Source organism: Archocentrus centrarchus, unplaced genomic scaffold, assembly GCF_007364275.1.
Source record: "Archocentrus centrarchus isolate MPI-CPG fArcCen1 unplaced genomic scaffold, fArcCen1 scaffold_30_ctg1, whole genome shotgun sequence".
Lineage (NCBI taxonomy): Eukaryota > Metazoa > Chordata > Actinopteri > Cichliformes > Cichlidae > Archocentrus > Archocentrus centrarchus.
Window position 1 is genome coordinate 2,416,427 of NW_022060259.1, and position 13,919 is coordinate 2,430,345.

General features: G+C 45.9%; 1 protein-coding gene across 1 annotated transcript in view; it reads right to left on the reverse strand.

The window, feature by feature from the left end:
- The window catches only part of slc4a5b (solute carrier family 4 member 5b), a 60,393-nt gene that overhangs the window by 45,864 nt on the left and 610 nt on the right, over nt 1-13,919 (reverse strand). The window lies entirely within an intron of this gene.

Sequence of the window (13,919 nt, forward strand, 5' to 3'; positions counted from 1 at the left end):
ACGACGCGGCCTCTGTATGGAAAAGTTTTAGGCAGATTACCAACTACAAGCCTAAAACCCCCCACTCCACAGACGACCTACAAACTGCAAATAGACTGAACGAGTTCTATTGTCGTTTTGATGGTCAGTTCAGCAGCCTTCACACCTCCACCAGTCCCAACTACAATAGAGCCAACACAAATATTCACCCCCCAACCTCCCCCACTCCCCACACCTCAGAGAAGCCCACATCATCAAGGACTCCCACCCCAGAGTCCCCCTCCTCCCCCACCCCCACAGTCTTTTGTATTCAGGAGGACCAGGTGCTAAAGCAGTTCAGGAGTGTCAAAGCTCGCAAAGCTCCAGGTCCAGATGGTGTCTCACCTGCCACACTGAGACACTGTGCTAACGAGCTTGCCCCATTGTTCACAAACATCTTCAACTCCTCACTGGAGGCTTGCCACGTGCCTGTCTGCTTTAAAACCGCTACCATTGTTCCTGTCCCCAAGAAGCCAAGGATCACTGGACTAAATGACTACAGACCTGTGGCACTGACTTCTGTGGTCATGAAGTCATTTGAGCGTCTGGTGCTGTCCCACCTCAAGTCCCTCACAGCCCCCCTTCTGGCCCCCCTGCAGTTTGCCTACAGAGCCAACAGGTCTGTGGACGACGCCATCAACCTGACTCTGCACTTCATCCTACAGCATCTGGACTCCCAGGGAACCTACGCCAGGATCCTGTTTGTGGACTTCAGCTCTGCCTTCAACACCATCATCCCTGATCTCCTCCAAGACAAGCTGTCCCAGATGAACGTGCCAGATCCCATCTGCAGGTGGATCATTGACTTCCTGACGAACAGGAAGCAGCACGTGAGGCTGGGGAAGAATGTCTCGGACTCCCGGACCATCAGCACCGGCACTCCTCAGGGCTGTGTCCTCTCTCCTCTGCTCTTCTCCCTGTATACCAACTGCTGCACCTCTGACCACCAGTCTGTCAAGCTTATTAAGTTTGCAGACGACATGACTCTCATCGGACTCATCTCAGACGGGGACGAGTCGGCCTACAGGATGGAGGTCAAACGTCTGGTGTCCTGGTGCAGCCACAATAACCTGGTACTGAACGCCCAGAAGACAGTGGAGATTATAGTGGACTTTAGGAAGCACACAGCCCCTCTACCCTCCATCATCCTGACTGACACCCCCATCACCACAGTGGACTCTTTTCGCTTCCTGGGAACTACCATCACCCAGGATCTCAAGTGGGAGCCCACCATCACCTCTGTCGTCAAAAAGGCCCAGCAGAGGTTGTACTTCCTGCGGCAGTTGAAGAAATTCAACTTGCCAGCAAGGACCATGGTGCAGTTCTATACTGCCATCATTGAGTCCATCCTTACCTCCTCCATCACTGTGTGGTACGCTGGAGCCACCACTAGGGACAAACAGAGACTACAGCGCATTGTGCACTCTGCTGAGAAGGTGATTGGCTGTAACCTCCCATCTCTCCAGGACCTGTACACCTCCAGGACACTGGGGCGTGCAGGTCGGATCACAGCCGACCACTCTCACCCTGGGCACAGACTTTTTGACCCTCTCCCCTCAGGCAGGAGGCTACGGTCCATACGGACCAGAACCTCCCGCCATAAGAACAGTTTCTTCCCCTCTGCTGTTGGACTCATGAACAATTACCCTAAGACTGTTACCACCACCCTCCACAAACGCTGATGACCCTATGTCTATGCACCTGTCTGACTGCACTGATGTACATATTAGTGGAATATAGTTTACATTCTTTTATCTTTTAATTAGTCTCTGCACTGCATATTTTGTAATTTTGTAATATTGTGTTATAGTTATAGCTCTAATATCTCTGTATATTTGCAATTTGTATACTTGTATATTGTCTTATAGTTTTTATACTTATTTGTTTTTTTTCTGTAAGCACGAAGTACCGCAGCAATTTCCTAATGCTGTGAACCTGTTCACCCATATGGCAATAAAAACCTTCTGATTCTTCTTCTTCTTCTGAAATGTTCCACAAGAGGGGAGAACACTCCTGACCATGTTTATTCCAACATTAAGCACGCTTACAGAGCCAAACCCCTCCCCCACCTCGGCCAGTCCGACCATCTTTCCCTGCTGCTCACCCCAGCATACACCCCCCTCAGACCGAGAGCCAGGCCTACTGTAAAAACCATTACAACCTGGCCTGAAAACGCACTCTCAGACCTACAGGAGACACACACAGACTGGGACTTATTCAAACACGAGGACCTGGAAACACGGTACTGGACTACATTAAGTTCTGTATCAGAAATGTGACTGTTAGCAAAAACATCCGGGTTTTCCCTAACCAGAAACCCTGGATGAACAGCCAGGTCCGTTCACTCCTCAAAACCCGTGATGCTGCCCTCAGGTCAGGTGACAGAGCTCTGTACAGTGCTGCTCGAGCTGACCTGAAAAGAAGAATTAAAAAAGCCAAGGCGGACTACAGGAGGAGAATAGAGTCCCATGTCCAGCAATAACACACGGGAGGTGTGGCAGGGCATTCAGAACATCACAAACTTCAGAGGCTGTGATGTGACTGCAGGAGACCTGAGTGTGTCACTAGCAGAGGAACTTAACTGTTTCTTTGCTCGCTTTGAGATGCCTCAGGACCACCCATCTGCTCCAGTCCTGCCCCCCCCCACCAGGCTGCACCCCACTCACTGTTCAGGAGCATGAGGTACGGCGCGTGCTCCTGGCAGTGAACCCCAGGAAGGCTGCCGGACCAGACGGAGTACCTGGCAAGGTGATCAGAGCGTGTGCCCACCAGCTCACCCTGATTCTCACCAGGATTTTCAACCTCTCCCTGGCCCAAGCAGTCATCCCCCCTGCCTAAAAACAGCCACAATCATCCCCGTGCCCAAAAGGTCATCTGTCACCAGCCTAAATGATTACCGCCCTGTGGCCCTCACACCGGTAATCATGAAGTGCTTTGAGAGGCTGGTTCTCCAGCACATCAAAGACCATCTGCCCCCCACTTTCGACACCCATCAGTTTGCATATCGTGCAAACAGATCCACAGAGGACGCCATCGCTGTAGCTCTCCACTCTGTGTTGAGCCACTTGGAGCAGCAGCAGAGCTACGCTCGCATGCTCTTTGTGGATTACAGCTCAGCGTTCAACACAATCATCCCGGACATTCTCACCACCAAACTGCACACCCTGGGCCTCCCCCCTCTCACATGTTCCTGGATCAAGGACTTCTTAACCAACCGGCCCCAGACTGTGAGACTTGGCCCCCATCTCTCCTCCACCCGCACACTGAGCACTGGCTCCCCACAGGTCTGTGTGCTGAGCCCCCTCCTGTACTGCCTCCACACCCATGACTGCAGTCTGACCCACAATAACAACCTCATCATCAAATTTGCTGACGACACCACAGTGGTCAGACTCATCTAAAGGGGAGATGAAGCAGCCTACAGAGAGGAGGTCATGAAGTTGACAGCCTGGTGTTCAGAGAACAACCTGCACTGAACACCATGTAAACCAAAGAGATCATCATCGACTTCAGGAAGCACAGGGCTGACCCAGCTCCCCTCTGCATCAACGTCGAGCATGTGGAGAGGGTCCACACCTTCAGGTTTCTTGGTGTTAACATCACAGCTGTTATCAAGAAGGCTCAGCAGCGACTTCAGGGTTGTTCTTCCTGAGGGTCCTCAGGAAGAACAACTTGGACTCAAACCTGCTGCTGACCTTCTACCGCTCATCCACTGAGAGCCTGCTGACGTACTGTATCAAAGTATGGTACGGCAGCTGCACTGAGGCAGACGGGGAGGCTTCAGAGGGTAGTCAGGACAGCACAAAGAATCGTTGGCTGCCCTCTCCCCTCCCTGATGGACATCTACACCTCCCGCTGCCTCAGCAGAGCAGGAACATCATCAAGGACAGCTCACACCCTGGCTTTGACCTGTTTGACCTGCTGCCCTCTGGCAGGAGCTACAGGTGCATCTGCCTTGGCCAGGGCCTGCTGTTGCTTGTTTGTCTGTTTGTTTGTGTCTTGCAGGTTCCTGGTGGGTGGAGCTAATCGGTGGAACTGGGAGCACCTGGCCAGTCTCCCTGGAGAATTTAAGAGCTGGCTGTGTCATGGTCCTGGGCCGGTGGCCCAGCGTTTTGAGTTTCTTTTGTGTAGCTTTCTTTTGTTGTACTTTTCAGGTTATGTTTCTTAGTGTTTGTTATAGTTTATAGTTAGATTGTTGTTTGAGTATGCTGTTTAGTTTCCCTTGTTGTTTTTTGTGTAATGTTCCCTTTGTCAAGTTTTCAGTGTTAGGTCTGCGTCTGTAATGTTTAGTCAGTTCCTGTTTTATTTTGACAGTCTCGTGTTCCCTGTGCTTTGTGTTTAGTTTTGCTTCCCCTTTGTCATTAGGTTCATTGGGTTCACCTGTCGTCCCCTGTTGGTTCCACTTGCCCTAATCCCCTTGGGTGTATTGAAGCCCTTAGTTTTCCTCTGTTTGTTGTTGCGTCGTTGTCATTGCTTTCCCCAGTGTTCCCCTCTTAAGCTGTGCGTTTTGTTTTTTGCTTTCTCCCAGGCTTCCATTTTTTTTTTTTTTTTGCCTTGGTTGAGATTTTGAGTTTTTGTATTATTCGAGTTTTGGAAATAAAGCAGTTTTAGTTAAGTCTGCGTTGAGTCCTGCATTTGGGTCCACCCCTCCCAGCACACAGCCCCCACTGTGACAGGCTGTCTCTTTTTTCCTGTCCTTACCTCCTTCAACCAGCCCCATGTTTTTCTGTTTATTTGGGTTTATATTGGGGCACTTTATTTTAATGGCAAAATAAACTGGTGTTTTGAACTCCTATCCTATGTGTCCCTCCTATCATTTGTCATGGCCTTTGAGCTGGACTATGACAAAACAGACTCCAGAACAGTTTCTTCGCCAGAGCAATCACCACCCTGAACTCACACACTCACCCACTGTAACTGTGCAATATTATATTATTCATACTGAACAATATCTATTACTCCAATATTGTGTAATATCCAGTATTCATTCACCAAGTGCAATATTCACCATCTTCATTATTATATGTATACATGTATTTTATTTTTTACAATGTATATATTTTTATACATTCTCTTTTATATTCTATATTTTTAATTAGAAAGTGTGACTTTCTACAGCATGACACTGAACAAGAGTGGTCCTCCAATCTCACTGTATATTCTGTATAATGGCTGTAAAGGCATTCTATTCTAAGACAGCTCTAACCTTAGTTTTTCTGGCCTTTTCCTGAACTTGATTTTGATTATGAAGCAGATTTGAAAGAAAGGAGTAATTCATGGGTTATTCTGGCATTTTATTCTGTATTTTCTTATAGGGGCATGCTTTTTAGCAATACTCATAAAATCTTAATTAAAAAAAATTCCAAGCAGCTTCAACATCGTCTATTAGATTAATCCTGCCCCAGTCACAGTGAGACAAGTTGAGCCAAAAGGCTTGTTCTGATAAGTGTTTTATATCATGGCTTACATTTTGGCAAATTGATATTTCTAGCAGTCCCAATAGCACAGTGATCACTGATAGTTACTAAGATGGCAGCGCGCACAGACGCAGCGGCTCACGGCTCTTCCTTTCGGTGCTCTTTTTTGTACTTTTTGTATTTCATATTTGTTAGTTTTGGTGCATTTGTCTCTGCAAACAATTGCTACACACGCCAGGATCTTGTGGACATTGGCTACCGGCACAAGATATCAGTATCGAGTGATTTTCACTACACTCATAACATCCCAGACAACATAGCGAGACCGCCGGGTGCTCCGTGGATTGTTATCGGGTCTGGAAGGCGCCGCCGACGGCGGAGGGAGAGGAAGCAGAAGCGGGGCTGCAGGTCCGGCTTTATGCTGAAGCTGAAATGCCAACCACACAGGCCTCCTCTGCCGAGCCTGTATCTCTCCAACGCCAGGTCCATGGTAAATAAAACGGACAACCTAGAGTTAGAGCTGGCTGTAAATCGCTATGTTCGTGACTGCTGTGTAATGATTATCACCGAGACCTGGCTAAACCCCCACATTCTCGATGCTAGCGTGCAGCTAGCAGGCCGCACTCTGCTACGCGGAGATCGGACCAAGGACTCCGGTAAGAGCAGGGGAGGGGGTCTCTGTATTTACGTGCATGAGGACTGGTGTAACAACGGAACAATCATAGACAAACATTGTTCCCCAGACCTTGAGTACATGTCTGTAAGATGTCGGCCCTTTTTTCTACCCAGAGAGCTAACAGTAGTGATCGTCACAGCTGTGTATATAGCTCCCGATGCTAACGTTAGCATGGCGCTCTCTCTCCTGCTGAACGCCATTAACGAACAGCAGCGGCTCCACCCCGACGGTGTTCTTATTATCGCGGGAGACTTTAACAAGGCCAACTTAAAGACTGTACTCCCGAAATTCCACCAACATGTCAAATGTTCTACAAGAGGGGAGAACACTCTTGACCATGTTTACTCCAACATTAAGCACGCTTACAGAGCCAAACCCCTCCCCCACCTCGGCCAGTCCGACCATCTTTCCCTGCTGCTCACCCCAGCATACACCCCCCTCAGACGGAGAGCCAGGCCTACTGTAAAAACCATTACAACCTGGCCTGAAAACGCACTCTCAGACCTACAGGACTGCTTTGCATACACAGACTGGGACTTATTCGAACACGAGGACCTAGAAACATTCACAGGGACGGTACTGGACTACATTAAGTTCTGTATCGGAAATGTGACTGTCAGCAAAAACATCCGGGTTTTCCCTAACCAGAAACCCTGGATGAACAGCCAGGTCCGTTCACTCCTCAAAACCCATGATGCTGCCTTCAGGTCAGGCGACAGAGCTCTGTACAGTGCTGCTCGAGCTGACCTGAAAAGAAGAATTAAAAAAGCCAAAACGGACTACAGGAGGAGAATAGAGTCCCATCTGTCCAGCAATAACACACGGGAGGTGTGGCAGGGCATTCAGAACATCACAAACTTCAGAGGCTGTGATGTGACTGCAGGAGACCTGAGTGTGTCACTAGCAGAGGAACTTAACTGTTTCTTTGCTCGCTTTGAGATGCCTCAGGACCACCCATCTGCTCCAGTCCTGCCCCCCCCACCAGGCTGCACCCCACTCACTGTCCAGGAGCATGAGGTACGGCGCGTGCTCCTGGCAGTGAACCCCAGGAAGGCTACCGGACCAGACGGAGTACCTGGCAAGGTGATCAGAGCGTGTGCCCACCAGCTCACCCTGATTCTCACCAGGATTTTCAACCTCTCCCTGGCCCAAGCAGTCATCCCCCCCTGCCTACAAACAGCCACAATCATCCCTGTCCCCAAAAGGTCATCTGTCACCAGCCTAAATGATTACCGCCCTGTGGCCCTCACACCGGTAATCATGAAGTGCTTTGAGAGGCTGGTTCTCCAGCACATCAAAGACCATCTGCCCCCCACTTTCGACACCCATCAGTTTGCATATCGTGCAAACAGATCCACAGAGGACGCCATCGCTGTAGCTCTCCACTCTGTGTTGAGCCACTTGGAGCAGCAGCAGAGCTACGCTCGCATGCTCTTTGTGGATTACAGCTCAGCGTTCAACACAATCATCCCGGACATTCTCACCACCAAACTGCACACCCTGGGCCTCCCCCCTCTCACATGTTCCTGGATCAAGGACTTCTTAACCAACCTGCCCCAGACTGTGAGACTTGGCCCCCATCTCTCCTCCACCCGCACACTGAGCACTGGCTCCCCACAGGGCTGTGTGCTGAGCCCCCTCCTGTACTGCCTCTACACCCATGACTGCAGTCCGGCCCACAATAACAACCTCATCGTCAAATTTGCTGACGACACCACAGTGGTCGGACTCATCTCGAAGGGAGATGAGGCAGCTTACAGAGAGGAGGTCTTGAAGTTGACAGCCTGGTGTTCAGAGAACAACCTGGTACTGAACACCATGAAAACCAAAGAGATCATCATCGACTTCAGGAAGCACAGGGCTGACCCAGCTCCCCTCTACATCAACGGCGAGCATGTGGAGAGGGTCCACACCTTCAGGTTTCTCGGTGTCCTCATCTCTGCTGATCTCTCTTGGTCAGATAACATCACAGCTGTTATCAAGAAGGCTCAGCAGCGACTTCACTTCCTGAGGGTCCTCAGGAAGAACAACTTGGACTCAAACCCGCTGCTGACCTTCTACCGCTCATCCATTGAGAGCCTGCTGACGTACTGTATCACAGTATGGTACGGCAGCTGCACTGAGGCAGACAGGGTCAGGCTTCAGAGGGTAGTCAAGACAGCACAAAGAATCGTTGGCTGCCCTCTCCCCTCCCTGATGGACATCTACACCTCCCGCTGCATCAGCAGAGCCAGGAACATCATCAAGGACTGCTCACACCCTGGCTTTGACCTGTTTGACCTGCTGCCCTCTGGCAGGCGCTACAGGTGCATCAAAGCCAGAACAAACAGACTCAAGAACAGTTTCTTCGCCAGAGCAATCACCACCCTGAACTCACACACTCACCCACTGTAACTGTGCAATATTATATTATTCATACTGAACAATATCTGACATTCCTATATTGTGTAATATCCAGTATTCATTCACTAGTGCAATATTCATTCACCAAGTGCAATATTCATCATCTTCATTATTATATGTATACACATATTTACTTTTCTTACAATGTACAGATGCACCAATGTATGTATATATTTTTATACATTCTATTTTTTGTATATTTTACACATTGTTTATTTCTGTATATCTCTTGATTATATTGATCATACTAGATTATAATATTTTTATTTTAGAGAGTTTGATTTTCTGTTAAATGGCACTGAACAGGAGTGGCCCTCCAATCTCATTGTACATCCTGTATAATGACAATAAAGGCATTCTATTCTATATCATTGGCAAACACACAAGCACTCAAGTATTTATGTGGATAATTAGAATAGATCAACTAGTCGGACCATGAACCTGAGAAAGAGTCAAAGACTTAAAACATGCTCTGAAATGATCCGACACTGCTTATAACCAATTCCAATTAAGGTCACCTAAAATAATTTCATTAGAGCAACAGTCAGCTCGACACTCCACTAAAGAGGAGAGGGCACCATGATCAGTTTTGGATCTTTTGATTACAAAATGTCATATTGCTCTACTGCTGATGATGAACACAATATACTCTCCTGAAAGCTGTCTTTAATATAAGCAGCTGCGGTGGTGCGGTGTCAGCCCTATATACTCTATAACCATTCATACTAATATCATTATCAGACACAGAGTTGGACAGCCAGGTCTCCATTAAAACAATGACATCTGCATCAGTGTGTAAAAGGTCCAGTTTACCAAATATGACTACGTACATTTATGTGTACAAAACCAAGACCGCTCTGGCTTTTTAGAGCTGCTGGAGTGTTAAACACTTACTAATTGGACCCGGATTAGGTTTAACATTCCCAGCTAATAACAATAGAATCAAGGACCTCTGTCTGATTGATGTATAACACAAATGAATGAAAAGATTGTTATTCAAACTAAAATCCCCAGAATGTTGCTGTGGTTGAGGCTCTCTCTCCCACTTTCCAGAAGGCTTGCAGACTGGTCTCCACCGCTTCAGGGCTGCAGGATTCCTCTGCTGCAGCCTACAATAAAACCCCATTCACGTGTCCTGGGCTGCACAGAACGCTCAATAACGTTGTCATCAATTGACCAGTTGATCCCAAAGAATGAAATTGTCCGTATAGCCTTAGGAACTCATCCAAATTAGTTTTCCAATTAGCCACTGACATGTACTATCATCCCACTGGAGACTCGTGCCGCTGAGAATTTTGGGGTTATGCAAGTTATGCTTCAATAGGCCTAGGCTGCTGGGGAGTTCCCATGATGCACTGAACATTTTTTTCTCTTAATTATTAGTTATTATTCATCGCTGTCTCTCTTCCGCAGTGTGTCTTTTCTCCTGTCTCCCTCCCCTCACCCCCCACCGGTCGCAGCAGATGGCTGCCCCCCCCGAGCCTGGTTCTGCCAGAGGTTTTTTCCTGGTAAAGGGAGTGTTAATGTCATTGCACGTCTGCATATTACTCCTTGCACTGTTGCTTCTCTGATCACAATTTAACTGAGTCTCTGTTTACCCCTGTTTTTATTTTATTTACTTATCTTGATTTGTTGATATCTGTACTGATGTGACAGACATGTCCCCTTAGGGATAAATAATCTCTCTCATGTTCCGGCTGATCTCCAGCTGCTTTCACACCAGGAGCTGATTTTGAAATGAAATGCCTATTACTGACATAATAGTTTTGATTACATGTCTGACGAAGTGTATAAATGAATACGGAGTACTGCAGACACCAACAACTGGAAAACCTATAACATGTAAATATATATATATATATATATATATATGAAAACCATCTGAAGGGTGAGTATTAAAACAACTATGGTAAGTCACCTCCTCTCTGCAGGTGGAACACCAGAGCACGTAAAAATGTTACTAAAAATCTTTATAAAAAAAATCAGTATCAGCTATTTTTGGTTATATGTTGTGAAATTGTATGTATTTGTATTAGGACCCCTGCATGACTTGTTTATAGGTTACAGATAATGTTTAATATGTGACTGAGTTGGATGTGAGTGATGTGAGACTGAGAGTGCTTTCAGTTTAAAACCTCAGCCATATTATTGCTGTGAGTACATGCTGAACTTTTCACTGGATATCTCTGTCCACTAATGACATAACTTTGTCTTTCTAGAGCTAATTTGGGGAGTTTTCTAGGCTGATCAATACATGTCATTTGTGATTACTTCCTAGTTGCTGAAGCCTGACCACTGACTGTGAAGGACAGTCATGAGTGCAGTCATGCACACAAACTCATGGGCACAATAACATGCGTAGAAGTGAAGTAATGAGAAGCATTATTAACATGTGGTTATTTTGCACATTTTTTGAGCTTGTTAGTAACATGTGGTCCACACTTCACTGAAGTTTACAGTAAAGAGCAGAAGTGTGTGCACCCCATTGTGACACAATCAAATTGTTCCAAGTTGAAATGCACAGCATTTACTCTTTTTCTGTGAAAATAAACTTATTGTATGTTAAATAGACAGGCCACAGGAGAAACCCTGCACACTGTTTATTACTGAATTTTACAAAATATCCACTTATTTTTGAAGTTTTGGTGTTCAAATTTTATCCACTAATGGGAACAGGTGTACTAAAATCTCTTTGAAATGACCCAGTGTTGTGTGTCTCAATCATTTGTGTTATAAACTTGTGTTAAGCTGAGATTCTCACTTTGGTTAGTTCAACACTGCCTTTCATTTGTTAGCATGTATATTATGTGCTATGGGCCGACAGGGCTGGGTTTCTTTGTCTTGCTTTTTTCTCTCTTGCTCCTTTTGCCCCTTTTCCCAAGTCTCGGGTGGAGTTGTTGGAGTTGTTGGGCTGGCTCTGCTCTGCCGGTCTGCTCATGGTTGGAGTCTTCCTGCTCGAGCTGTTCTTTCAGCTCCCGTCGCGAGTGGAACAATCAAGTGATGCATACCTTCGTATCTTAAGGCTGGGTGGTCTCTGGAGCTTGAAAAAGGGTGACTGGACCTCTTTAAGTTTCTTAAAGATGTTTCACCTCGAATACGAAAGGCCTCAGTTCACAAACCAGAAGGTGGAGAGTCCCAGGTATTTAAACCCCGGTGAGATCGTCCCTGGGAGCTGGTTGTGATTCACTATTACGCTACAGAGAGTACTATGACCTGGATGACTGAGAACCTACACACACACACATAAGGCTGGGAGGTGGCACAGTTCTCTGCCAGACTGTCCTGGCCAACATAGTGATAGTCAAGCCTCCTTTGTTACCTGCTTGTATTCGAGCTCAATGATCTTTATCCCATTTTCTCTGTCACCGCTCCAGTTATCAGTTTGGAGTTTGTCCTCTAGCCACTCTCACCAGCTCTACCCTGTCTTCCCCATTACCTGCAAAGGCCAGGACTTACCTGTCCACACCCTACATCCCCATTCTCCATCTGCCTTCTTCTGTCAAGTTTTTGCCAGGAGGACCAGGGGCTCCTCCCGAGGTTCACTTTGTGACTCCAACAAGTAAGACTGTTCCAATCATTCAAGCTCTCCAGCAACTTATTCCTCCAGTCAGGAGTTCCTGACTGTGTCCCTGTAGTGAAGCCCAGTCATCGATCTCCTGCCGGTTAATATCTGCCAACCTTTCAATAAACATCTTAAAACTGCTAATGTTTCCCAGAGTCTGCTGTTTGAGTCCATTTTAAACCAAACAATGGCACTGAATCAGTTTCACTAAATCCATGTTGGGGGACAAAATTGTTGAAAATTATTATAGTGTTGGTTTAATTTGTTCTGTTTTGCACAGGTAATATTTCTGTGTTCATGTTGGGATTCTAATTAAACAAAGTTTTGATTGGAGGTTCTTAAAGTACAACAACTGGAAATGGCACAGAAATTACATCAAACAGCAGATTTCCTTTGTGTTTAGGGCAGGTTGGCAACCCGTGGCTCCGGAGCCGCATGTGGCTCATTCAGGCTTAATCTGCGGCTCTGTGCAGCAGCGGAAGTAAATTATAAGAATCCAATTGAAGTGCATTTTATTTTTGTCAGTTCGGTTTTTGTTGTAGTTTTAAATTTGAACATTATTGTGATCTTGAAATATTAAAATAAAATCATTTTATTTATTTATTTTAGTTTCTCAATATATGCGTCACTCGCGGTAGCCGCTACCAGCTTCCGGTAGTATTTGCGGCTCTCACTGTTTTGTTTTCCGTGGAAACCGGGTTCAAATGGCTCTTTCCAGATTACAGGTTGCCGACCCCTGGTTTAGGGCATGGCTCCAAGAGGCTCGTCATGGAATATTATATGTGTCTACTGAATGTATGTTTATTTAAATAAAATATAATATCTTTTCCAAAGACAATTCATTTACATAAACATGATAACATGACTCAGGGTCTGTCACATTCAGAGTAGCGCCACCAAGTTCTACTGCTGGATCCTTGAGCTGAGCTCCTGCTCCTGCATACAGCCTCTGTTTATATTTCTTACACAGGCTTGTTATTATACATATCATTACATTACATCAGTTCCACACATGCTTTTGTTCAGTTATGACTGGAAATGCAAAACTGTGCATTATTTTCTTGTGCTAAGCTCAACCATATCCCATGATAGCTGATTCTATGCTACCCAATGCTGTCAGAATCAATCAAAAACAATCTGGGATCCTCCTTCGATCATGAACAAACTTAGTTATATGACAGAACTTATGGTCATATTGTACCCAAAATCTTTTTTAGCCTCGTAAAGTTAGATATGTGAATATCTCTGTTTCACAATGTTAAAGAATCCAAGTTCATGGATCCAGATTGTGATCTGGATCACAAACCATCCCAACAACTCTGGAAATTTTCATCAAAATCTGTTCATAATTTTCCAAGTTATCCTGCTAACAGACAAACAAACAGACCAACACAACCAAAAACATGACCTCCCTCCACCTGTCTGTGGGCGAGGTAACAACAAACGCTCACCAGCAGTCTTTTAGTTTGTACCCTCACACTGAGCAGGAATCAGTAAGAGGTCAATAACACATTAGGATATTTACATCTGCAGCAAAATAAAGCACTAAATTTTATGAGTTTTGTAATTAGTGATTACCAACATTCATGCTAAATCTGCATAAAACCTTCACATTTAGGATTCTAAAGACTGAGACAGCATGTAACTGTTTCAGCACTAAGATGGGCTTGGGCTGTTTTACAAGAATGTCCCATAGCACTGCAACATTAGCATTAACATCTACAGATTATTTAAGTTTTTGCAGCAGAATCAGAGATATGATGTGTGTGAGTGTGTGCTATGGTTTTAATTCTTAAAAACCTGGCAGTTATATTTTTCTCAGTGCAGCTGAGTCCATTCATAC